Below are 25,891 nucleotides of genomic sequence, written 5' to 3' on the forward strand. Positions count from 1 at the left end.
GGAGCAGGGAAGGCAGATCTCTTTTCTTTGAAGTTGTTAATCTGGGATGAGGTAAAACTGAAGCCCAGTGTTACAGCACTTGCCTAGCATGCATGAGGCCCTGGGTTTGATCCCGGGCACTGGGTATGGATGGGAGGAAAAGAAAAGGAAAAAAAAATGATAAATGCTTTTTTGTGTAAACAAAAAAACCCAGGTTTGTTTATATTCTGCCATCTTTGGATGATGACTTTTATCCTCAGGTTTGTTTTTTTTTTGTGTGTGTAAACATAAACAACCACTCTGTGGTTGTTTCCTATGTGTGCCTCACCCTCAACACATTAAATTCTGTTCATGTAGATAAAAGTGAGTTATGTATGTGTGTATCTTATTTCTTCACTGATAGATATACATATCTAGATGTCATGATATCTAGATATCTGCATTTATCTAGGAGGTATAAATAAGTCTTTTTGAAAAATAATATATATTGCAGGGAGACCCTAGGAATGGTGCCCAATAGGGTGGGAAGGAAGGATAACCTGACAGTATTTTTCACTCCCAGAGGCCATCTCCATCTCCAGCCTTTACATCATGGGTTTGATGTCACTTGTATAATTTGCAATAATAACAGCAAAATCCAGTTGGATATGATGTCGTGTGTGTTGTGTCCTCTCTCCCACCCCCACCTCTTTTCTTTTCTTTTTTTTTTTTTACTTTAGAGACCAGGTATCTTTAAGTTCCTTAGGCCTTGCTAAGTTGCAGATACTGGAACTTGCAATCCTCTTGCTTCAGCCTCTGGAGCAGCTGGGATTACAGACCTACATCACCACACCTGGCTAGTTGGATAATTTCCTTACCCAACTCTGGGATTCTGTCTTCCCACATCTGGTAGCATGTGGCTCTGCTCTCTGGAGATGCCGGGCCTCTCCTCCATGTGTGCTCACAGCTCCAGAGCCTTCACCTGGCTGACGAAGTCTGGGTCTCAGGTCCCAGTTCTGCTGGTAGCAGTCTGCAAGTCTCTGTTCATAGCCCAGAAAGAGCTGGTCCAGCCTCCCTCTTTCAGCAGGGGCTTCATCAAGACTATATTCTGCTGGAATAGACGTGACTAGGGACAGTAACTTCTGTCTATTACGATGTGAGGTACCTGCCCAGGTCTTCCTAAAATGATTGTATAAAAGGCCAAAAAATTGAAAAGCACATTCTTCATAAGTAACATGATAAATTTTCATATATACCAGTGTCTTTGACTTGGAGTTAAAGTCTGGTGCCACTACTCCCTTTGGCTGACTTAAAGAGGAGAAGAGAATTCAGGATTTGCTTTGATAGGGAGTTAGTGAAGGATTTGAGAAGTGACTGGGAGAACTGAGTGGAGTTATGAATGAAACCAGTGTGGCCATCAGGTCACTTGTACTCAACAGAAAAATCCCACCAAAGGTGGTCATGGAAGACATCAAGTCTGTGGGGCAGGAAGTATGAATAAATCTTTTTTTCCCTCTTAATTTTTTTTTTTAATCATGAGAACATCCAAAGTTTTGTGAAATTAGAGCATGCCATGAATTCCGTGTACCCTCCATCCAGGGGAATAACTTGTGTTAAGTAGAACAAGACAAAGAGGGGGAGGTGAAAGAACCCAGTGAGGGGCAAAACATTCAAAGACAGATGTATTAGTGAACTTGTCAGGAAGGGACAGGAAGTTGAAATCCAAGACGTTTGTTCTCCTTAATCATAGGTTAATGAAATAATTGCTAAATGAGATCTGGCTTCTAGCTATTTGAGTAGGGATTATGTAATTTGAGGAAGCAGACTTTATGGCCTAATCTCCAAATTGCCTGGGTGGGGGGGTGGGGGGCACTGAAAGGCCCCTATCCTATGTGGTGACAAGACTGAGAAAGCAAGAGGCAGTATTCGTTTGGCATTTGGCAACTATTTATCTACACTTTTCCAGGCACTGTGCTAGGCTAGTAGGCATTCGGATCTGGAAGACAAGCTCCTTGCTCTCAGAAAATGGAGCCTCTGGTGGGGGAAATAGATGAGAAAATCTGTGATTATAACAGATACCAAATGAAAAGGTGAGGGCTGGGGATGTAGCTCAATAGTAAAGTGCACAATGAACACATATGAAGTCCTGGGTTCCATCCCCAGCCCTGGAGGGGAATGGGGGTGGGGGTGGGAGGATGATTGTCTTGATTTCTGGAAGGATGAGTAGGAGTTAGATATGGATATAGTGATAAAGGCATTCCACAAAGTAAACAGTTTGTGCAAAGGCAGAGAAGAGCTTAATGAGAACCTCGGGGCCAGGGCTGCAAAGCCTTTGCTGCATTTGGGGCTGAAATCCACACTGGGCTTTGCTTACTGGTGCAGCTGCATCCACTAGAAAAAGAGTGTCTTTCTAATTTGTACTGGTGCCACATGGGCTGGGGGTAACCCTGCCCGAGTGGACGTGGTCTTCTTGGACTACAGAGTGTATGTGAGAATGCTCATGAGTTTGAGCAGGACCCAAAAGGTGATGCGAGTTAATGAAGAATTGAAAAGGCAGAGCTGTGACCAGCTCTCAGACCAGCTGCTGTATTTTGGAAGTTGAAGATGTCAAATCCCGAGTAAAGGAAACTCCTGAGGGCAGAGTGATCCAGATGAGAAATAATGAGGACCTGACTGAACTGTGACTATGGGTCAGGGCAGCCGTGCATTTGGTATCTAGAAGGTAGCCTGGGTAGACTTGGTGACAGGCTGGCTGCCTGGGTGAGGGGAACGAAGATGAACCCTCGGCTTTTAGCTTCAGCTGCTCAGTAAAGGTTATCTCTATCCAGCAAGGACTGATAAGCCCAAGAACTTTGACATAAAATGTGGTAAGGTGCTAACTGTTGAATAATAACAATAAAAAAGCTCCTTATATAAGTGTTGTGGTTAAAGATTAAAAAGAAGGCTTCCAAGTAGCTTTTGAGGCAGAAGAAAAACACCCTGGTCTTGGGTTGTATCCCTTCAGAGAATGACCCATTGTTGCCCAAGGAAATCGTAGCTGTGTTTGGGGTTAGGATTTCTTTCAGGTATAGCGAAACCCCCAGCAGTAAATCAGGTCACTCAAGATAGGACATAAAACAATGCCCAGCCTCAGATGACTAGTTCATCACCTTTATTCTTTCTTTTATGAGTGAAATGAGCCCGGGCACAGTGGCGCACGCCTGTAATTCCAGCTACTCTGGAGCCTAAGGCAGGAGGATGGCAAGTTCAAGTCCAGCCTGGACAATATATAACAAGACTTTGACTGAAAATAAAATAAAAAGGGCTTGAGAATTAGCTCAGTAATAGAACACTTGCCTAACATGTGCAAAACCCTGGGTTCCATCCACCAGTACACACACACACACACACACACACACACACACACACACACACAAAGAATAAAACTGTATGAATCTAATTCTTTCCCCATTGTCTTTGGAGAAAACAGGGTTTTGTTCTATTTGTTTCTGGTAATGGACACATTAACAGCATTCTGCCTGTCACCCTGTGCTTGTCAAGATGGTTAATGGTTTTGGGGTTTGAATTCCAAGTTTGTCACCTTCTGTCACTTTGGGCAGAATACTTACCTCTATGAATCTGATCTGTAAAATTGAGGTACACATGGCATACCCCATGGAGCTGCTGGAGGGTTAAGGGATAAGGAAAGTGAAGGGTTTGGCATAGATGGCCTATTGGTCATAAGTGGTGGGGTAGAAGGGGTCATTTTTGCTGTTATTATTGTTATTAATGCCAGTTTCAGATATCAAGAAAGGAAAGGGTTTGCATTTTTTGGCCTGTATCTATTATATGGCGAATGTATACTATATTGCCACCTTTGTGGGGTGGTCCAAGGAAGAGTCCATGCCTCATGAGTCACAGAGCAGATTGCATACATCCCATGCTCCTTCCTGATGTGCCTTTCGATAATGCACTTGGGGTGCATTTGAGATAGAGAGCATATCGTTAGATTATAGAAACCTCTGGAAAGAAGGCAGAAGACTGTGGAGCTCTTGATTTTCACGTGACCGAAATGTTTTTTTTTCTAGGATAGGAGAGGCCCCTGAAACTACACTGGATATTGCATTAATAATTCAACATGGAATATTTGTTGTTAATGACCAGCCTGTGGCTTGAGCATCTGAAAGTACCCAAAGAAAATGTGCTTTGACTTTCTTATCAAGAAAAAGTATTGATAAAACTTTCGGTGACTGTAACTTTGGTCATTGTTCTGGAATGTCTCTGATGGTCCTGCCAGTTTTTTTTTCCCAATAGGTATAGGTATGATATGAAAAATTTTTATAAATGCTCCCATTTTATGTTTTCACAGAAAAATGCTTTAATGCTGCAGTGTAACTGAAAACACATTAGTGTGCCTCCATCTCACCTATAAAAAAGGAAAAGGAATTTAGGAGGTAGTATTGTTAGAATGGCAGGTGTATTATTTTTGATTACCACCCAGTTTTCAAGAAGCAACCATGAGATTCAAACAGAATCAGAGACTAGGATCATCTAAATCTAATATGCCTTTGAAAAGGAAGAAAAAAAAAATTAAGTGTTTAAAATTAGCCAACCATGACGTGTTTGCCATAAAAAAGAAACTAGAAAATTCCATGACAGTTAAAATTTTAAATCTGTAGTTCTCAATTAGAGGTGAATTTTCCTGTGGCGACATTTAACAACGTCTGAAGACCTTTTTGCTTGACACAACTGTGGGGGTGGGGGTCCTGCTGCTGACATCTATTTGGGTAGATGGTCGGGATGCTAGTAGTTAACACCCTGCAAGACACTGGAAGTTCCCATAACAAAGAATTATCTGGCCCACAATGTCAGCAGTGCCAAGGTGAATAAACACTGAGATAACAAATGGCTATTGAGAACAACAGGTGATTATGAGCCAGCACTGGAGACTCTTTCAGCAAGAAATTAGCCTTCCCATTGTTTTCTGAGAAATGAAATTATTTTCCTCAGACTATGTAGGGAAAAAAAAATTCCTCTATCTTGGGACAGGTTTAGTCTGGACTTTTTTCTTTAAACCTAATTCTCAAATTACCAGACAAGTCAGGCCAGGGGCTTGGGAGACCGTGGGTGGGGAATAGGCCAGTGCCAGATGGACGCAGGGATTCACTGGCTGGCTCCTTGGCTGACCACCCTGGGCACACACAGCTGTTCTATGGTGATAAAGAGGGCAGAAGGAAGAGGCTGGGTGAGGACATGCCTCCACATTTCAACACTCTCCTTCAAGGAAAGGGAAAGTTGGCTTTTCAAATACTTGCCAAGTGTGAAGTTGTCCAGAGCGATTGCAGAAACTTTCTTTCCACCTCCTTCTCTGTCTTCCTTGATTTGATTCACAAGTCATTTATTGAATATGTATTATCCCAATTCTTATGAAAAGTACTTCTCATGATACCAAAAAATTAAGGGATTTTAGGAATAGCTACTAGAAAAGAAAGTCCTATTAATCACCTCATTGAAAGAAAAAAAGGAAGGAAGAAAGAAAGGAAGGTTGAACCAAGGAAAGATTTCTCCTCAAGATTTTATTTATTTATAGTTTACAAATTATAAAATTGATCCACATTTTTCTATTCATCTTTACTTTTAAACTGTAAACTATACGAATCCATAATAAAGGACCTGTGTAGTCATAGGTTCATTTTCATGTTTTTTTCCTCCCTGTGGAAAGGTTTTGTGCTGGATGTGGTGGCACACACCTATAATCCCAGAGGCCTAGGAGGCTGAGGCAGGAGGATTGTGAGTTCGAAGCCATTCTCAGCAATTTAGCAAGGCCCTAAGCAACTTATTAAGGCCCTGTCTCTAAATAAAATCTAAAAAAAATAAAAAGGGCTGGAGATGTGGCTCAGTGTTTAGACATCTCTGGGTTTAATCTCCAGTACAAAAAAAAAAAAAAAAAAAAAAAAAGTTTTGCTTTATTTTTAAAAAGAAATACCAGATCTGGGGCTTACTGGTAGAAGTACACTGGTACATAGTGGGCAAGATAAAATTTAATTATGGTAAACAATTTTTTTAAGGGAAAAAGCACATACCTTTTATTACAACTTAGATGCTTTAGGGCTCAGAGAAAATAGATGAGTCAGAATTGAACAGGTTAGATTCAAGGGCTTGTTTACCTACTAAAGAAATAATGAAAAAGGGCTAAGGCTTGTGAGTGGTTTATGGGAGGTCATTGTTTGGACTGACCAAAGCAGAATGGAGTTATTGGAGCTAGGTTCCACAGAATCAAACTTTAAACTGGGACTGTTTCCTGAAAAATATATGCACCCAATATAATAGAAGAGACTCCATTACCTCAACCAGCATAAGGAAATCCCGTGTGTCAGTCCTGTAAAAACCTTTGAAATGATTTTAGAAAAATCCAATTACATCTTTAAAAAATATTTTTATTTTGTAATTTTATGTTTTCATCAGGCTTCAAGTGAGTCAGAAGTATGGAAATACATGGGTAAAGGGCTACATCAGTGACAATTGTAGCCCTTCTGTCTTGGTATGGTGGAGTACCTTCCTTAGAGGGTAATGTAAGTTTTTCTCTGCTTTTAGACAGATAAACAAAGGTAGAGAACTTTTCCTGAATCTGAGTATCAACTGCAGTTAACCCAACTTAGTCCTTTTGCTAATGTAGCATGTTTTGGGGTGACATGTTCTGATCCTTCAAAGCAAGTTCAGAGAGATCATAAGAAACAGGGAACTATAAATAGTCAATGATTTTACTTATAACACATAAGATTGATGGATATTATAAATATGCCCAGTGGAAATGTATTGCCAAAGTCAACATTGACTTTGAGGTTGATTTTTCCAAAAGGTAAATAATAAATAATCTTATTAAATGATATGAAATGGCTTTTAAGTTGAATCCCTAGTCTAAACCATAAAAAAGCAAATTACTTTTCATTATGATAATGCTAGTGCATCTTCAGATTCTACAGTGGAACTCTCTGTGCAAATAAAGCGTAAGTGTTAGGAGGATAAGACTTGAGCCAAATGGCCTGAGTTCAAATCCTGGTCTGTTGCTGACACTCTGTGGCTGTCCAATTTTGCACACATTGCTTCTTTCCCAGTGCCTTGGTTTCCTTATCCTTCAAATGAGGATAATAGTCATAGTATTTTCCTCAGAGTAACTATAAGGATTTAATGGGTGAAGGCATGTAACTAGTACAAAGTAAGTACTCAATATGTGCTAATTTTATTGTTATTATCATCATCATTGTTTTATATTATTATGTATTTGTATATAGCATGGGACTGATAATTGGACTTATGCAGTTCACCCAAGTCTAACATAATCTAAAGGTACCTAATTTGATTACCTCATGTTCCTTGAGACAGTTATCTTTTAGAAACACATACTTTGAAACTAACAGAAGAGAGATTTATTGACTTGTATTGTAGTCATACTGACTTTCTATACTGGATGATAAAATGAAATACCAGAAGGAGATCAGCATCTTGGATTCCCAAGCCACTAGTGTGGCTTTGTCTTCAGGAAGCAGAGGACATGTATTAGAACTGGAGCCTCTGAGAAGAGGATGCTTCCAATTAGTTAGCTGATGTATGTGGTACTTGGGCGTGTTGGATGACAGTACTCTAAAAGATGTTGATATCAAATCTAGTATAGGTATATATATGCCAAGCTGCTGACATGTGGTATTTATTGTATTTAGTTTTCTAAAGCAAGATAAAATCAAAATGCTCTACATAAGTAGGTGGAAAAGGTTTTATAGCTTTGGCTTTTTAGTTTATTTCCTAGAAACAAATCTCACTTTTTCTCTTAAATAAAGACACATGATTGGGGCTGGGGACATAGCTCAGTTGGTAGAGTGCTCGCCTTGCATGCACAAGGCCCTGGGTTCAATCCTCAGCACCACCAAAAAAAAAAAAAAAAAAAAAAATACATGGTTGGTTTTGAGCTTAATTACATTTAACTTGGTATTTAAATTGTCTATGTGTTATTCCAGTAAGCAAAGGTGATTGATCAAAATGATCTCTTAAAAGTCTGAATTGCCTTGTTAAAATGAGAATTAGCCACCTAAAGATTATCTTGAAAATATTAGAAATCATTGCCATTCAAGCATCTGTGTTAATAATTGTTAGACAACGTCTGAAACATTTGAAATCTAACCACTCAATGCAGCATAGGAAAGGGGAAAAGTAAGAATATAGAAACATTAAAATTATAAGTTTTATAAAACAAAAGTGATATTGTATTCAAAACAAGAGGTCTGGGAATTATATTATGATTCCAGGCTGGATTTCTAACAAATGACCAGTTACCTGGATATAGAAGGCCAAGGATTTGCTCATCTATGAAACAACACAGTGGGAACTAGTTGATCTCTAGGGTACATTTTGTCTCTAAAAAGTCAAAATCAATTTAATGTGTTTTTCTGGATTGAATTCCTCAAGGGTCAGAGCAGATGTACTTTTGATATAGTGGTGAACAAAGCATTACTAGTAAACATTAAACTGATTTGGATTTAAATACCCTCTTATGCAACTTGAATGCAGGCTCTAAGAGTAATGTCCCCATGGTGATAAAAGCATCAGTATGAGGCAACGTGTGGAAAGATTTGTTGTAGGAGGATCAGGGGCTCTATTTCATGATGACTTCAATGATGTGGGCACAGCAGTGGACTTAATGGCCTTGACAGCATCATCAGAGAGAACTTTAATTAAAAGCATGATGGAGAAATCAAAGCCAAAATGTACTCAAGAAAAAAGTAAATGATATCCAGTCCAGAAGAGATATTTTGAAGCATTTTATTGCATGATAGTAGAAGAGAATAGTTCCCATTACAGATATTCCAAGAAAAGTTGGAAAAATAATGAATTACACCATAAATTAGATTTGAATTCAGCAGGCATTTTAGTTTCAACACATTCCATTCTATATCCTTTTAAACCGCCAGAGGGTATAGCCCATTCCTCTAACTTGGGCAAGGAGAAAATATAATTGTCTTAAGATGCAAATAGCAAAATACTCAAAGAGAGTTGCCTGAGTTGTGGAGAAAACTCTGCAGCTCAGCTAAATTACAAGAATGGAGGAGTTTAGTGGAGTCTCTTCAAGGGAAAAATACTTTTTCAGTGGCATACATCCCAGAGCAAAGAAAGGAAATGAGGAAAAGATGTAGGCTTTTTTTCCCCCCCTCTTTGGTACCAGTAATTGAACCTGCGGGTGCTTAACCACTAAGCCACATCCCAGCACTTTTTAAAAAAATATATATTTTGTTATAGACAGGGTCTCACTGAGTTGCTCGGGGCCCCTTACTAAAAGTTGCTGAGGCTGAGTTTGAACATGCAATCTTCCTGCCTCAGACTCCTGAGTCGCTGGGATTACAGGTATAAGCCACCAAGTCCAGCTTTTAAATAGAGAGAAAAACAATTTCTCAAATGTAAAAGTTGGTGGAAATTCTAATAGTTACAGTTAAATTTCTTTCCAATAATAAAACTTTACATATAGAACCACCCTTTACCATTTCAAATTTCTAAAAATGTGGAAAAGCCACAATACAATATATTTGAAACAAGTATTTCTAAATGTTATACTTTTTATGGACTTTGCTGCTTACCAGTGTGGTGTAAGTGTCCTGAACTTCTGTTTTCTTATTTGTAAAATGGGTGTAAAAATCTCTGCCTGCAAAGTTACTGGGCATATTAACTACACACATGTTACATTAGAAAACATACACAATATTGTACTGGCAGGAGTCCAATATATGCTGTAGGAACATGCAGGTAGTGGTTTTGGTATGTTAAACTCAGACTCTGACATAATTTGCATAAATATGCCACCAAATCAGCTTTCTAGGCCTCAACTACAAAGTCTGCAAAAATGATGGAAAAACTGTCAAATATGTGTGTGTGCACGTGTGTATGTATGTGTGTATCTCTGTGTGTGTAATATTCACATTTATATGTATAAGTATATGCATGAAATATTTGAGATTTGCAATGTACTCATAAATATAAAACATCTAGGAAAAAAAGTTGTTACTCAAATACAAATTATGACTTGTCATTTCCCCCTATTTAAAAGCACCACTTGCAACATCTCATTACCCTATCCATTTCTGTTTTATGCAATTAAAACTTGATTCAACGCATGTTTTGCGGCCTTTCTGGGTTTAGGAGGTGAACAGGCCAAACTGGAAATAAGCAAAGCCAGGAATCTTAAGCAAGAGTGGAGAGACTATTCACTCCCACTCCCTGAGGAATTTATGACCAGTAAGTTGCTCTCTAATGAGCTCAGAACAAGAGCACTGAATCTTCTCTTAATTAGTTTGACAGATATTCATTTAAATTTGAAAAGATTCCCAGGCTTGGGATAGCCAAGGAAGGGCCTGAATTCCTTTTGCATCTTAATTCTGTTTTTGTTGTGGTGGCTCCCGGAATGTCAATATCTGAAGACAAATAAAGCTCAGGCCTTCCTGTGGGACCTCCACATTTTCTATTTATAACTAACTACAAACCACCACATTTTTGAGTTTGCAGCTGTGAAGTCCAACACAAAGCACCAGGTTCTGGAAGAATCCTGTTGGGCCTAGTTTCTATGAGGGGTGGAGTTTTTTTTCATGCCTAATAAAGGATAGAGTTTTGAGGGGGACCTTAAATAGCCAGCTTTACATCAGAATAAGTCACTACTTAAGTGTCAGTGACTTGAGGTACAAACCCAAGTTGATGAATTCACTGACTGAGGAATTGTACTTCAAAGCATCATGATCATTGGGCACCCCCCTCCTCAATCCTTGGTTGTCCTTGGAAATGAGTCATCAGTAGGCCATATATACTCCCAGAGCCCTTTAACCAATAGTAACACTAACCTTTATCTGGGGTGGTTAAAGTGTAGCCACCGTGTTGAGGTGGTGATTGAGGTGGTGAGGTGGTGACTGGTGAGACTGGCCTCATGTTATCACACTTTGATCTCCAGCGGGGTAGGCTTTTTACTCCAGGCAGCGAGGTACATCACTGGCCTTGCCAGGTACCTGAGGTTCTGGCTGCACAGCCCGAGTCCTGCCCTTTCCTCCTGCACACAAAGAGAAGCTCAAATGGGCCAGCTGCCCGTGGATGTGACGGCACAGAGCTCCAATCAGGGAAATGTCCATATGCAGACCACCTTGGGAGGAAGGCACACTCTGCCATAATCCACCAAAGCTAAACATTCAGCTCTCTCTGGAAGACAGTCTGGGTCAGCTTTACTTTGGCCTCCCACCACCATCACTTTCCTCATTGCCTTAGAGCAGATTCCTTTTACTTTATCAACTCATCTTAATGAAGCCAGAAAATAACATCCGGGTAAAGGGGATGTCTGGTATTTTCGTTTTTGATTAAAAGAAAAAGAAGCAGAGTTTTCAGCATATTACCTCTTACTCCAGTCTGTTGGCTTGGTTTGTAGATGATATTCTCTGGGAACCTTATTTGTTTATTAGGCAGAGATTGTATAACATCCTACAGTACAGGTCAGAAGAACCAAGTGAAAAACCCTACTTTACCATTAGGAGAATGGCCTTGAGCAGTTTAATTCACCTTTTAGAGTATGTGTTTCCTCTTTGGTAATACAAGAAAATTAATGTGAGGATCAGGTAAGTTAGTACCAAAGAACTTTGGAGCTGGGAGTGAATCTGAGTAATAGAGCAATTACTTAGTATATAAGAGACCCTGGGTTCTGGGTTTGATCCTTGGCACCAAAAAAAAAAAAAAAAAAAAAAAAAAAAAAAAGTGCTTCACACTATTGTCATGGAAAGTGACCCTTCTCTAATCCTGGGTCCTAGTCCAGTTGCCATATCACCCTGATACCAAAAAAAAAAAAAAAAAAAAAAAAAAAAAAAAATCTAAATCTTCTCAGAGCCCAAATGAAATACTCAGGGGTGTGAGAGAAAATATTTGTTACTCATATGTCTGGTAAGGGGTTAATATCCAAACTATATAAAGAACTTCTGGAACTCAACAAAAGCAAAACAACTCCATTAAAAAATAGGCAGAAGTAGAGAAAAAGTAGAATGGTGATTGCCAGGTGCTGGAGGAATGGGGAGTTATGATTTAATAGGAATCATTTCAATTTTGGAAATATAAATAGTTCTGTGGATGGATGAAGGTGATGGTTGCAGAGCAATGTGAACATACTTAATACCTGTGATCTGTAGAATTAAAAATATTAACATGGCTGGTCATGGTGGCATGCACCTGTAATACCAGCTATTCCAGAGGCTGAGGCAAAGGGATTGAAAGTTTTAGGTCAGCCTCAGCAACTAAATCAGGTTGTGTCTCAAAGCAAAAAAAAAATTTTAAAGTGGGAGGGATGTGGGGACTGGGAATGTAGCTCAGTGTTTAAGCACCCATGGGTTCAATTCCTGGTACTAAAAGAAAAAAGAAAAAGTAAGCTTTTATTTTCCTTTCAAATGGCCATCAGAATGGAAATCAAGAGCAGCATCATAGGCAATTGAATCTTTCACCCATGGACCCTTCCCAACACTTAACTAATCAGACAAAGTCTAGAATTATGTGCTCACCCTACTGTTTTTTCTGACTGACATTAACACTAGAAAAGATTGCACGAATCTACTTTTTCAGTAAAAGTTCCTGAACTATAAATGTCCCATTTGCCTTGAGTTTAGATTTTCAAACTTGTTTCAAGCAGCTCCTGCCACCTGGTACCCATTTTACTTTATTTTTATTTAGCTCTGGAGAGCAAAAGGTGAAAGGCTTTGAAGAAGCCCCCAGGCAAGAGGGGAGAAGCGTTTTCTGTAACAAAAGTTGATTGTACCTTGTTTTCCTTTTTAAAGAGCAATGAGGATATAATCTCAGTACCACACTTGACCACCATCTGTCAAACCAAAGCAAACAAGCCATTGCCAGTCTTTCCTTATTGTAAAACTAGAAGCGAAAATAACCATGATGTGGTGGTTGTCCAGCCAAAGAAAACTACCCTTCTTCCAGAAAGTGTTTACTCTTTTGCTCTCATTGAGTGATGTGCCATCAAGTTATGAGTTAAACAGTGGTATTTTGTGAAGATGTTTTCATTTGTTTAGCAAAACCACAGCTGTTCATTTTCGGTAATTTTGGGTTTCCTAAAAAGGTAGTCTTAGATTCTGAGTGTGGCTTTTAGTCATCTTTACCATGTTAAGGGTTTTGTTGTTGTTTGTATTATTTTGGCTTTTTGTTTATTTATTTATTTTGATGGTGCCAGGGAATTGAATACAGGGTTCTTTATATATATATATATATAAATTTTTTTTAGTTGTGGATGAACATAATACTATTTATTTATTTATTTGTTTATTTATTTATTTGTTTATTTATTTATTTGTTTATTTGTTTATTTGTTTATTTATTTATTTATTTATTTATTTATTTATTTATTTATTTATTTATTTATTTATTATGCTGAGGATTGAACCCAGAGCCTCACATGTGCCAGGCAAGCACTCTACCACTGAGCCACAGCCTCAGCCTGAGTCCAGGGTCTTGTGCATGCTGGGCAAGTGCTTTACCACCAAGACACACCACCAGCCCCACACTGAGGGATTTTCTGATTTGAAGATAAATGTACTGATGCCAAAGAGAGAGAGAAAGAGTTGGGGGTGGGGAGGAATAGTTAGTGTCATATAAATTAATATGAAATTTAGAGATTAAACCTTTTCAAAAATAATTGCATCTCTTTGTTCCTTTATTTTCTGCCATCCACTTACATATTTCTCAAATAGCCACGTTTTGATGTGCTCCTTGTAGCGATTCTTGTTTTCTTTGTATGTGTGTTGTTTACAGTGAGACACACCCCTGGGAATTGATCCCTTACTTTTCCATGTTTTCTTCTACAATTTGGGGTTTTCATGCAGGCACCCCTGCCAAGAGATCGGGGTGTTAACTTCTGTCCAGGCCAAATCTCAAGGTTATCTTCCCTTCTTCTGTTGACTGAGAGGTCCAGAGTCAACGGTGGGTCAGAGATTATGTGTTTAGAGTCTCACTAATGAACAAGCTCTCCAGCTTTCCAGACTCTTAGTGTGTGGGGATGGGGTAGGGGAGGGAGTGCTGGAGTTCTGGTAGATGTTGCTTGCATCAAAGTCCAGTAGCTCTTATCCAAATGAGAAACTGTTAAGAAGTTTAAGAACCTTGACTTGTTTGTTCTCCCCTGTGAGTGGAAGCGGGGAAGGGGTTTGCTTAAAGAATTTTAGGTGATTTTTTTTTCCTATTTGAAAATATTGTACTAAAATATATGAACATGAAGTTAACCATGTTGGCCATTTTAAGTGAACTCACCACTCTCCATCTCCAGATCTTTAAGATGATTTTTTTCTAAGTCATTTCTTGCTTCTATTCCCAAATTCCAGTTGACTTTGTGCCCCGCCCCCTACCCCACATTTTTAAAGTCCATGTTCCTATTCTGATTATTTAACTTGGAAATTGGAGAGATATTTTTTTTTTCACTGCTTGATGAATTGGTCTCGGTGGAATTCAAACAATCTCGTTGTTTTGGTTATGTCTTATCAGGAATGCTAGATTTTTTTTTTCTGAGAGTGACCTCAGAGGTGAAGGGGCAGAAAGGAGGCATCTCTTTTTTGAATCAATTTAGCAAAAGAGGAAATGGTGGTAATAAGTCATTCCTGGAAATGTATTCTAGGTGCTAATGGGACAGTTTGGCACTGTGAATGGGCTGACTCCCACTTTTTCCTAGCAAATCTTTAGGCAATACTTCAGGGCAGCCTTTTCTTGGTGTTTTTCTATTTGCTCTTCGATGTTGAGAACTTAAGGTCATAGTGCCCTTGAGTTCCCACTAAGCTGGGTGGAGGAAGTTCTTTAATATTTACTCAGTGTGGACGATATACCAGGAACTCCACAAAAGGTACACTGAACATGGCCAGCATCCAGCATGGCCTTTCCAGGGGACACTTTCCTACAGGCACACAGCACCCTCTGTTCCTTCCAACTTGTGGAGTTCCTGGGGGACCCCTAAGGGATTATTTCCTTATTTACCCGGAGTCTATATTATTGGCCATGAAACCCTCTTTGGACAAAACAGGCTGAATGGTTCGTTGAATAAGGTACATTTTCCTTCTTAGAATATTCTTAAAACAGGCTGAATGGTTCGTTGAATAAGGTACATTTTCCTTCTTAGAATATTCTTGGAATATATTCTTGCATTTTCCACAAGCAAAGACTCAGACACAATTCTCACTGGTCGAAATATCCTGCTCTCCTCTGTCTCCCCCATTGTCAAAAACCCCCAATATTTCTATTCCTCTATTCTAAACCCTCTCTGGGGAATTTTGTATCTTTTAGAGTGATGTTTTTCCTTCTGGATATGGCAGTATCCAGTAATATTACATCAGAAAGAAGAGGAAAAAATTAATCTATGTGCATCTACTTGCATATCTTGCTTTTCCTAAGGCAGGATATTCTAGTTAAATCTCTGGCTAACTAAGAGGATAATATTAGTGCCAGATATGGTAGTGCATGCCGGTCATCCCAGCAACTTGGGAGGCTGAGGCAGAAGGATCACAAGTTCAAGTCTAGCATGGGAAATTTAGTGAGAACGGTCTCAAAAGAAATAAAAGGAATGGGGATGTAGCTCAGTGGTACAGTTCTCTTGGGTTAAATTCCCAATACCCTCCCCCCCCAAAAAGAATAATATTAGGTATATAACTAGTTTGTATGGTTCGTTTAGCTAAGCAAGACATAAATGGAAGCAAAGCTCATAATATAGGGATTCTTAAAACTTTTTTGAGGTGATCTGATGATCTAATACTATGTTAGCCAGTAATGAATTATAATGCCCTTTAAATTGCTATTAAATCTCAGAGCTCAACACTGTGAGATGTGGAGTAGCTCAGGGTTAAAAGTGTTTTCTTTTGGTTGGATGTTTAGGGTTTGCATATTTTATGTCAGTCGCTACTATTATTAAGTTTTCTATACTGAAAAATAATTTGGTATAATAATTTTCTATCACCATAACAAACATCTGAGTTAACCAGCTTATAAAGAGAATAGGCTGGGGATAGGTGTATAGCTCAATGGTGGAGTGCTTATCTAGTGTGCTTAGGGACCTGGGTTGGATCTCCTGCACTGAGGGGTAAAAAAAAGGAAAGGCTAATTTTGGTTCATAGTTTTGAAGGTTTCAGCTCATGATCAATTAGCTGTATTGCTTTGGGAATGCAACAAGGTAGCACATTCTGACCATCGAGCCTGGTGGAGCAAGCTGCTTATCTAGGAGCCACCAAAGAGAGGAAAAGGAAGGCACCTGTTCCTACTATGCTCTTCAGGGGCACTCCCCCAATGACCCGAAGACCTCACTTGGCCCTGCCTGTTATATATTCTACCATCTCCCAGCAACACCACACTGGGGACCAGTCTTTAACATACTGGCCTTTGGGGGACACTTAACATCCAAACTATGGCAAATAATGATATTTATGTCAGGCAAGAGTTACATGTTGCAAATACTCTAAAGCCAACTAATCATCAATCATCAGTCATCAATCATCCTAGGTAGGTAAATGCTAAGTTAGTAGTCTTCTATGTTACCAAAAACAAACAAGCAAAATAAAACAAAACAAAAATGGAAGGAGAAGGAAGAAATTCTCAGTTTTGGGAGTTGGAGAGGGCATTATAGGAAAGGAATTCCAATGGTCACCCTCAAACTTGCCTAACTCCCATTTCACCACTGTGTCCCATGCAGGAGACTCTTAATATCTAGAACAAATGCACATCTGGCCTTTCCTTGCATGTTTTCCCACAATTTACCAAGTCAGCCCACTCCTTGTCTGTACAACTTGAATTGTTAGAAAGTTGCAGCTATGAGTCCTTAGTGCTCTACCTTAAGTTACCACTGACTATACCAAAGGAAGTGGTTCTTTCAAGCTGTCAAGTTTTATGAACATACATGCAATAATTCACAGAAAGCATTTACTGTGAACTGTTAGTATTTTAGCAGAATTCACAGAATTGCATGGAGCCAAGTAACCACATTACATGAAAAATGTCTTATCTGTTTCATTAATACTTCCTTTGCCATGGGAAGAATGAAGGAACTTTGGATTGGGCAAAGAGGAGTGGGCATGGGGCATGAAAGATGGTGCAATGAGACAGAAGGAACTCCAATGGAAGTTATAGGAAAGGAACTCCAATGGTCACCCTCAAACTTGCCTAACTCCCATTTCACAGGAGGTGAAATGGTACATATATTATTGCACAAATGGTGCAACTCTGTATCATGTACAACCAGAGAATTGAAATGTTGTGCTCTATTTGTGTGTAATGATTTGAAATGCATTCTGTTGTCATGTATAACTAAGTAGAACAAATTAAAAAATGGAAAAAAATAAAATTATTTTTAAGGACATTATTTTAAAATAAAAAAATACCTCCTTTGCTCACTAGAATGGAAGCTATTAAGAATACAAACAACAATAAGTGTTGGTGAGGATGTGGGGAAAAAGGCACACTCACACGTTGCTGGTGGGACTGCAAATTGGTGCAACCAATCTGGAAAGCAGTATGGAGATTCCTTGGAAAACTTGGAATGGAACCACCATTTGACCCAGCTATCCTACTCCTCGGTTGATACCCAAAGGACTTAAAATCAGCATCTACAGGGACACAGCACATCAATGTTTATAGTAGCACAATTCACAATAGCTAAATTGTGGAACCAACCTAGATGCCCTTCAATAGATGAATGGATAAAGAAACTGTGACATATATACACAATGGGACATTACTCCGCATTAAAAGAGAATAAAATCATAGCATTTGCAGGTAAATGGATGGAGTTGGAGAATATCATGCTAAGTGAATTAAGCTAATCCCCCCAAAAGGCCAAATGTTTTCTCATCTATAATGGGTGGGTGGGGGGAAGTATGGGAAAAATGGAGGAACTTTGGATGGGGCAAAAGAGAGAGAGGGAAAGGGAGGGCTCATTGGCGTAGGAAAGAAGGTGGAATGAGATGGACATCATTACTCTAAGTATATGTATGAAGACAAATAGTGTGACTCTACTTTGTGTACAACCAGAGAAATAAAAAAATGTGCTCTGTAGGTGTACTGTGAATTGAAATGCATTCTGCTGTCATGTATAACAAATTAGAATAAATAAATAAATTTAAATTAAAAAAAAAACCTCCTTTGCTTTGATAAAAGCCCTCCATTTGGAAATTGGAAGAAAATCACATAGTATTTTGATGGAAGTCCCTCTTTCAAACCTGAACTGTGTCTTCAAAGTTCCAAAGTCTTCAACTTTCATTTGACTCCTCTTGTTATAATGTTGATAGCAATCAAGAGAGGGCTGTAACTGGGTTCAAATAAAGGCATGTGTGAAAGGAGGGCTGGAGGAGTCATCAGTCACTTGGTCATGGCTTTTACTGGCTGTGCTGTGTCCTCAACCTCACTTCTGAGGAACTAGAATCAAGAAGAGCTTTTGCCCAGAAAGCCACTAAATCATATTATCATGGAACTGGAAGGCCAACCCCAATATTTGACAGTTATTATAGCTTTCCCCGGAATATCTACCAGATTTGTAAATCCACAAGTCTGCAAGATGAAGAAAGGAACACAATGAATAGAATGTGCCAGGTACATAATCTAAATAACTCTTTTTTTTCTGAGAACGTACTGGGGAGAAGAGAGACTGGAGCAAATTGGAGGACTCCTGCCCCATCTAAAAGGAGGCAGCTGCCTCTCAATTTCAGCAGGTCATTATTGTGAAGAAATACAGACTCACCATGGCCAGGAATCTGGATTTTATGTGAACAATCCCAAAGAACGAAATACTCAAAAGTATTTATGTGAACCAACACAGCGCTTAGAGAAGTGCAACAAGGGGTTGGGTCTGGAGTATGAGCATTGAAGATAGAAGTATGAGTGCGTCCATGTGGTTTTTTGCAAATAAACTTTGCCATTCCCTTCCCCCACTCAAGAAAAGATTGAGCTAAGCTCAGTACCACCTGGAGAAATGCCCAGCTGCCCTTTGAGATCGGTTGACCTTATTAGGTGCAAAAATGGCCCAGTCCTGAAAGTTCGAGCAAATATGAGGACATGCTTAAACTATTTTGTTTCATTTTGTGGTACTGGGGATCTAACCCAGGGTTTCATGCAGGTTAGGCAAGAACTCTGCCACTGAGCTACATTCCCAGCCTTTTTAAAAATTGTATTTTCAGACAGGGTCTTGCTGAATTACCCAGGCTGGCCTTGAACTTGTGATCGTCCTGCCTCAGCCTCCCAAATAGCTGGGATTACAGAAAGCAGTCACATGCAGCTATACCTAAATTCTTTTGTTATTATGGTGGTACTGGGGATTGAACCAGGGGTGGAGGGTTTGGGGGAGTGGTTTAACCACTAACCCACATCCCCAGCCCTTTTTTATATTTTATTTAGAGACAGGGTCTCGATAAGTTGCTGAGGCTGGCTTTACATTTGTGATCCTCCGGCCTCAGCCTCCCTGACTGCTGGGATTACAGTGTGTGCCACCACGCCTGGCTATACCTAAATTTTTGATGTTAGAAAATTTAATATTTTTTCTCTATTAAAAAAAAAATAATAAAAGTCCCTCTACTGGATGCACGCTCTGAGTACTGCCTTCAACTGAAAGCTACTAAATGGATTTGGAATCAACGCTCTCAAGGCTCGAGATGCTGTGATACCTTTAATTTTGATTGACTTGTCCTCTCCAGGGGATTGGCTAGGAAAGGTGCCTGAAAGAAACACTGGGGAATTTCAGTCCTGATTTAAAACAAATGATTTATGCCAGCTGATGCTGCAATGCAGTATGTTCGGAGGACCTGCTAGAGGAATGTGGCTTTTGTGCTTCTTCCCATTTATCATGGTGTTTACAAATCCTGTTTGAAGTTGAAAGTAAATCATCATCCTGCTGCTTAGCAGCTGTTTTACAGCTAAGAATTTTAGGTGTGATTGAGAGTGAGCACATCACTGGAGTCAAGTGAAGAAGCACAGGGAAAGGAGGCCGGGGGTGTAGTGGGGTGGCGGGGAGACCCTTGTGGTATGTATACGGCTTGATCTAGAAATGGTGCTAATGGCCCAGTCCTGAAAGAGGACTGCACCTCTCATTCAGAGAATGACAGTTGAATGACACTGCTCTATAAAACACGGAGATGTTTCCCATTTATATATGCTGGGATTTGGAGTTTTGATCAGGAGGTAGGCTCAAAGAACAGCCTGGTCTCTCAGTTTCAGATATGTGTATAAAGTATGGAGTGGAGGCTGGGGACGCAGCTGAGTGGTAGAGCACATGCTTAGCATTTGGGCAGCCCTTGGATTTGATCCCTAGCACCCCAAGAGGGAAGATAACCCGTTGAGTGGTTCGTCAAGTGAGAAAGTCAGAAGAGCCTTCACTCCATGGAACTTCATGCTAATCTACCTCTTGTGCCTCCCTGGTCATATCTGGGCATCTTAGAGCAGAGAAGACTGAGAGGTTGTATCTGACTTCCAATACTTGAAAAGACCACTGTGTGAAACAGGAATTAGACTGCATGGAGTCGAGTCAGGACAGTGGGTGGGCGTTAATGGGAATCAGAAGTCAGGCTTGATAGTGGGAAGAATTTTAGACCAATTAAATTGTTTGAAAATAGAAAAGCCCCTGAGTTCAACAATCCCTTGGTGGTAGATATTCTAAAAGAGATTCAGCATCATAGTGGGGGTGTGATAGATGAAGACTGTATTCTTATCTAATTTGAGATTGTGTGATTCTAGTAATCTGGCTAGGGATCTTTTTTGTTTGTTCATTTGTTAATTTGTTTTTTGCAGTGCTGGGGATTGAACCCATGGCCATGTGCTTTCTAGGCAAGTGCTCTACCACTGAGCTACACTCACAGCCCTGGTTTAGAGTCTTTAACAGAACAGCTGTCCTGCATTTCTTCCTTCCTGGACCATAAATAATGTTATTTTGTTTTTGTTTTTGTTTTGTGGTGTTAGGGATCAAACCTATAACCTTGCACTTGCTAAGCAAACTACCACTGAGCTACATCTCCAACCCAATAAATAATGTTTTAACAGCAATCATCTGGGCATGTGCAAAGCCCTGGGTTCAATCTCCAGTACAGCAAAAACAAAAAAACAAACAACTTTGCCCCAATAATTTGACTTCTTTGTGTACCAGGTGAGCTTCCCATGTGCAGAAGTGAAGATAGAGCAGATAGTGAAGTTAAACAGGTAATATATGAGATATGAAATATATGGAAGCCTCAGAAGTCAAAATTGTTAAGTACGTACTTTAAAATAAAGTTACAGCACATTTGAAAGCTGAAACAGAGTGATTTGTATTTGGTCTGTGTGTTACCCACGTGATTAAGAGCATAGGCTATGAGCCAGACTTCTGGGCTCAAGTCCTGGCTGTTGTAAACTAGACCTTGGGCAAATTATTTAATCTCTCTTTTTCATCATCTGTAAAATGGAGTTAATGACAGTATCTACCTCATAGAATTTGTGGAACAAGTAAGAGGGCCCAGGACATTTAATTGAGTGCTGAGCACAGCATTGTTGTACAGCAATGAAAGGCTCTTTACAGACTTGACCTAATGAACTGCATTTTACTTTTTTGTCCATAAAGAATTTATTTCATTCAAACAATATCCCTGTTGATGTTTAAATGGTGTTTAACTATTTTAACAATGTTTTTTTTTTTTTTCTGTCCACGCTGGTGACATTATGAAAACTACAGGAATGATGATACATTTGAAACAAAGAAGTTTTTGGAACCAAAAGAAATTTACTTTTGAACAGATATTTTGCAGGCTTAAACCTTCTAGACCTGTGCTAATTTGACTCTTTCACTGTATAGCAGAAATACAGTTCACTACATGAGAGTTTTTTGTTTGTTATGAAAGAAATATTCATCCCCTAAGGTAGAGTGTGAAGCTAATAGTATTTTTCTGCATTCTGGGAATTGGTCCACATTTATTGTATTTTAATAAATATTAAACACATAAAAATATTAATTAAGATATAAAAACTAAATTGTGGGGGTGGGTATTGGAGATTGCACTCAGGGACATTCAACCACTGAGCCACATCCCAGCTGTATTTTGTATTTTACTTAGAGACAGGGTCTCACTGAGTTGCTTAGCACCTTGCTATTGCTGAGGCTGGCTTTGAACACATGATCCTCCTGCCTCAGCCTCCCCAGCTTCTGGGATTATAGGGTGTGCCACCACACCTGGCATGAAAGCTAAATTTAAGGTACCTTGGTAATCCTATAAAAAGCTAAAATTTAACTCTAAAATATAAATTCTTTTTTTGTACTGGGGATTGAACCCAAAAGTACTTTACCACTGGGCCACATTCCAAATCCTTTTTATTTTTTATTTTGAGGCAGGGTTTCACTGAGCTGCTTATGAGCTCACTAAATTGATGATCCACCTGCCTCAGCCTCCCCAGCAGCTGGGACTACAGATGCATGCCATCACTCCTCAGATGAACTTTTAAAGTAATAATTTGAAACTAATAAACACAAACAGTAGGTATGCATAATCATCAAATCTGTTTCCAAATAATTTGAGCTGATTTTAGGAACAAAATGTTGGAAAACAATGAAGTGGACTATTGTACACATAAATGTTCCATAAGCATTACTGGATTAAAGAGTATGTATGGGATGAAAACTTATTCCTTCATCATTTTTTGACTCTTTGTAATGAGCAGGGCTACCCTGTTTATCAAAAATAAAGAACTAGGACTTAATTGTTTAAATTTTCAAACTTTTTACTTGAAAATTGTTTATCTTTTACTCAGATTTACCTATAACTAATTTATCTTTTATCCTGTTTACTTTTTCTTATGTGTTTCTATCTATAATATTTTTTAAATCACCTGAGGATAAGTTATGGCTCTTTATATCTAAATCCCTCCTTGTTTATTTCCTGTAAATATGGGTATTCTCTTTCATGGCTACAGTATCATAATCAACTCTAATAATTTTAACATTGATATAGTATTTATATCTAATCTTTTGTGTATATTTCAATTTTGTCAATTGATACAATAATATCCACCCCCACCCCATATTGAGGATGAACCTTAGGGTGCTTAACCACTGAGCTATATCCCCAGCTCTTTTTATTTATTTATTTTTGAGACAGGGTCTTCCTTAATTACTGAAGCTGGCCTCAAACTTGTGTTCCTCCTTCTTTAGCCTCTCAAGTACCTGGGATTACAGAGTTGCACCATCATGCCTGGCACTCAGTAATGTCCTTGATAACGTAGTTTTTCCTTTTAGTACAGAGTCCATTCCCAGGCCAGGTATTGCATTTAGTTAACAGGACTTTTTAGTCTCTTTTAGGATCAGCCTTTCTTAAACTTGTTATTTTTGAAGAATATAATTTTTATCTTCTTTTTCAATAGAGCACTGAGGACAGTTTGACTTTCTGATACATAATGTGTTTGAAAGATGATTCACTCTGTTGAATTCTTGGCTGAAACCTGATCATGATGCTTCATCCCTGCGTCATGGTGCTTGGATGATGGTATATGAGGTTTCTTTCTTTTTTTAATTTTCATTTTAGATATACAGACAGTAGAATGTATTTTGACATATTATACATTCATGGAGTATGTACATTTGACATATTATAATACATTCTTCTGGTGGCACATGATGTGGAGTGACACTGGCCGTGTGTTCATGTATGAACATAGGAGAGTTACGTCTGCTTTATTCTGCTGTTGTTCCTATTCCCATCCTCCCAGAACCTGAGGTTTCTATGTGGACTCCTCCAGTCTTAAGAGAGGAGCCTGCCCTTGAAGAGGCTTAGTGAAGCCATCCACCAAATGCCCTCCCATTGGAGTGAAATTTGTAAATATAAAAGCATTTGCTTCTTAAAATATTCAAAATTACCAAATAATCCAGTGATCTTTAGTTCAGAATGAAAGCAAGTGGAAGAAGCCCAAGGAGGGCAGACAGAGTGCAGTGGAAGTGTGTGGTAGGTCCACACTGTCAAAAATAGCAGTGAGCAGGTGAGCTGATACTTTTATTCTAAGAGACAGACATGTCATGTTCAGGGGAAAGGTGACGGAAGGCCTGAATTAGGTGGTGGTAGTAAGAATGAAATAGGGGGATGGTTGGGACAGGCCCTGTGCCTTCAAAGAACACTGGGAGTGCGATAGAGCATGTGCTTAGCACGCAGAGGCCCCGGGCTCACACCCTAGAGCCCAAAACAAATAAATACATAGACGGGGGAGGGTGTGATCACAACTGTTCATGAAGGATGTTTGAACCCCATTCATGTGTGGAACTGTGTGGTGACCTGGGACTCTTTGGCTTGGAAAGGTATCATAATTTTGGTCTTGGATGTCTTAGATTCTGTTAATGAAAGTGTCCCCAAGGGTGAGCACTAGAGATGAGCACTGATGAAGTCCCTAAGGAAGGGAGCAAAAGGGAACAACAAAGGAGGGCCATGGACCTTGGTGCTTCAAAGAAGAAAAAAATAAAACAGAAGTGGTGTTTGAAGGGTGAAGGAGAACACGCTGCCCTGGAGTCAAGGAAGACAATTGAGAGGGAGGTCTCAGCACTGTGGAGAGCCTCACACTGGGCCAATACCAGGGACAGGGGTAGACATAACCATGACCGCGGGTGATATCTGCCTGTTCTAGAAACCTCATCTGGAACCGCAGGGTTGCCTGAGAACATTTAGTTGATAGGTCCTTTGGAGAAGTTGAACTAATATAAGTTGATTAAGAGAAAACACAAACAATACAAAGAAGGAATTCTAATAAGAATTATTTTATATACTTTCCTAATCCCCAAAGGACCCTTTCTGCATCAATGCAAAATCAGATCATTGAGCCTTGGAGGATATTGATTTATTTATCCAGTTGTTTGAATGATGCTTGGTTTTCTCTTCTTCATTCTTTCTTTTTCCTTCCACCTTAGGTGGACTGTAGGTCGCAGTTGCCTAAAGAATACAATTTTGGTGTTTTCTTTAGGTGTGATATAGTTTGAATTTTCTTTCATTCTTTATAGCCTACGAAGTGTAAAGCAGTCAAAAGAGAAAGACTGATGAGTTTTCCTAGGAGCACTCCTACACTTGACCATCAAAATAATACAGTGCTTTTATTTTCTAGGCACTTCTTTGTGATTTTGTTATTTTAAAAGGATAGCAAAAAAGAAAAAAAAAGGTTATCGACATCAACACAAGCTCATCTCGAATGACACTGGTTTTGTAGAACTATAATTCACATGCTCACTCCTACCTTCCTTTCCTAGACCCACATCTTCCACTTGAATGTCAATAAAATGGCAACTCTCAGCCAGGGAACATTCTTGGTTCCCTAGGCAGGGAACTAAGCCAGGCACTTGTCCATTTGTTTTCAAATGAACTAGTTTTGATGTTGTAAATATTTAACCATTCACCGTAGTATTCTTACCATTTTCTATTTGATTTTCAGTTTATTTCATTTCTCCCAGGCAGATAAGTGTTTGTCACTTTCCTGAACCCTCTTTAAGCAAGTATTGATTATATTTGAGGGATGTGGTTTGAGAAGGAACAAAAAATGCAGTCTGGAAGGCATATTTTTCCCATTGATTGGGGAAAGGAGGCCATGGAAAACTACGTCCACCAACAATAACAGATGTAAGGGTCAATCTTCATGATGGCCATGGATATTTTTATTGTTCTTCCTGCTCCCTGTGCTTGAATTGCTGGTGGCAGTGGATAAAAGCAAAGGATTTTCTCCATCTCGGTTTTTGGTTTTGAGAGTCCAGTGGAAAGACATTAGCTATTAAGGCTACTGGAGAAGGCAGGGTGATCTTATCTCTAAGGAAAACAACTGCTGTCAGCTTTCCTTCAACTTTGACTTGTCTGGGTTTCTGAGAGCCCATTTCTTACTGGAATTTGCTCTTAGAAAGAAACTCTAAGAATGCATTAGGCAGATGATTTTGATTTACAGTTCTGTTTACACTTTT

General features: G+C 39.2%; 1 protein-coding gene and 1 non-coding gene across 4 annotated transcripts in view; one reads left to right on the forward strand and one right to left on the reverse strand.

The window, feature by feature from the left end:
• The window catches only part of Shroom3 (shroom family member 3), a 300,611-nt gene that overhangs the window by 137,666 nt on the left and 137,054 nt on the right, over positions 1-25,891 (forward strand). The window lies entirely within an intron of this gene.
• Positions 20,734-20,806, reverse strand: Trnas-aga (transfer RNA serine (anticodon AGA)). The gene has a single exon. It is a non-coding gene; the product is annotated as a tRNA-Ser (tRNA).

This window comes from Ictidomys tridecemlineatus, chromosome 9, assembly GCF_052094955.1.
Source record: "Ictidomys tridecemlineatus isolate mIctTri1 chromosome 9, mIctTri1.hap1, whole genome shotgun sequence".
NCBI lineage: Eukaryota > Metazoa > Chordata > Mammalia > Rodentia > Sciuridae > Ictidomys > Ictidomys tridecemlineatus.